The sequence below is a fragment of the Gadus morhua genome, chromosome 19 (genome assembly GCF_902167405.1).
Source record: "Gadus morhua chromosome 19, gadMor3.0, whole genome shotgun sequence".
In the NCBI taxonomy this organism is placed as follows: domain Eukaryota; kingdom Metazoa; phylum Chordata; class Actinopteri; order Gadiformes; family Gadidae; genus Gadus; species Gadus morhua.
In genome coordinates, this window is record NC_044066.1 from 3350824 (window position 1) to 3353323 (window position 2500).

The window sequence follows — 2500 nt, forward strand, 5'->3', positions numbered from 1 at the left end:
CAGTGATCAACCAATCAGATCCCTTCTTTAAACATATATATATATATATATATATATATTATGATATATTGTGATTGTGTGTGTGTGTGTCGTCATGTCTTCTCTCCCCCTTACCCCCCTGCTCTTCAGGTTTTTCTTAATTAAGTGGCAAACTTGGTGTCGTGGATATTATTCAGTGGAGGGGGTGGGGGGGGGGGGGGGGGGGCTGGTGGACGTGACATTTGATAATACTGCGTTTCTCCGTTGATTGAAATTGATTTTAGGGGGGTGGGGGCCGCTCGTTGCCGCGGCGATCCTTTGACAAGTCTCAGCCAATCAGCCCCAAGGACAGCCTGTGGACCCTGTCGGCACGGCAACTCATATTCCTACGAGTGATGGCTGTTTGTGTGTGAATGTGTGTGTGTGTGTGTGTGTGTGTGTGTGTGTGTGTGTGTGTGTGTGTGTGTGTGTGTGTGTGTGTGTGTGTCTGTGTCTAGAGAGTTTTGTCGTAGGGTCATGGAGGCAGCAGTCACATTTCCCATAAATCAGTTGGGCAACGCAGAGACAGGACGTGTGTCAGTGTGTGTGTGTGTGTGTGTGTGTGTGTGTGTGTGTCTATGTGTGTCTATGTGTGTGTTTGTGTAGTTGTTCCACGTTTGTGTGTGTGTTTCATTGCATTCCTTTGTATGCCTCTCTTTTATCTTTGTCTGCGTAACATGGAGCCCGATCATAAAGATATCTATCTTCATGAGCATAACTACTTCGTCCGATCCTATTAATAGGACCACCCCATAACACACACCGTGACTGCCACGCTGGCAGGCGGAGAGCAGGGATGCAAACGAGCCTCTTAATTGTTGTTTAATTAGCAGGGGAGTCAGTCTGTCACGCTCCGTAGGTTTTTACACGTTTTTACAATCTGTCCAATCACACGTGGAGTCACTGGAGGGAGCTGGGGTTGTGATGTCACAACAGGGCATCGTTATAATATAACCAATAATCTTCAACCTATCATTTAAATATGTTGAATGATGGTAATTAAGATATTGCCTTTTGCTGCAGCCAATGGCTGGTCCCTCCTCTCCCTCCTCCTTCTCCTGCACCTCCTCCTGCAAGACGAGGAGTAATAGTAATTAGGAGGTCAAATCAACCACCCTGTATCAATTACACCCCAAACACACTGACATGTGGGCTCACATAATCAACTATCAGACACACAACACAAACATTACCGAGGACTCTCTCTCCTTCTCTTTTCTTTGTTTACTCTCCCCCTGTTGTCTCGTTAACACGTTGTCTAATTAAAGTGTGTGTGTTTGTGTGCAAGTGTGTGTGTGAGTGTGGGTGTTTGTGTCTCTGTGTGTGTGTGTGTGTGTGTGTGTGTGTGTGTGGGGGGGGGGGGGGGTGTGCATATGTGTGTGTGAGTGTGTGTGTGTGCGTATGTGTGTGTGTGTGTGTGTGTGTGTGTGTGTGTACATGTGTGTGTTCACTGTTAAGACACCACACTAAATGGCACTTGACAGCGAGTCGATTCCCCCCCCAGTCAGACAATTAAACAGAAACACAATCCATGCTAGCACCGTTAGCATGTCGTTAGTGCTTGTTTGTTAGTCGTACCTCGAGGGACAGACAGACAGACAGACAGACAGACAGACAGACAGACAGACAGACAGACAGACAGACAGACAGACAGACAGACAGACAGACAGACAGACAGACAGACAGACAGACAGGTAGACAGGTGGGGAGACATACAGGTAGATAGTTAGAAGCATAGTGTGAGAGAGGGTTAAAGAGAGAGAGATAAAGAGATGGAGAGAGGAAGAGATATAGAGAAACATAGATAAAGAATAGAGGGAGAGAGAGAGATCTAATTAGCTCTAATTGCTGATCTGATTCTAGCTGCTCCCTCTCTCCTCGTTAGCTTTATTACAATAATTATACTATATAATTACTGTTAATGTGCTGAGATACACACACACATGAACACGCACGCACACAAGCATGCACAACACACACACACACACACACACACACACACACACACACACACACACACACACACACACACACACACACACACACACACACACACACACACACACACACACACACACACACAATCACACACCATAATAACCACACCCACACACACAAACACCCCCCCCTACACAAACACACACAAACACACGCACACACTCACACACACACACACACACACACACACACACACACACACACACACACACACACACACACACACACACACACACACACACGTACGGATGCATGAATATACACATACACACAGACACACATATATGATCAAACACAAACACACATAAGCACAGGTACGTAGATACACAGATAAACACACACACACACACACAAACACACACCACACACACACACACACACACACACACACCACACACACACACACACACACACACACACACACACACACACACACACACACACAGACACACAGACACACACACACACACACACACACACACAC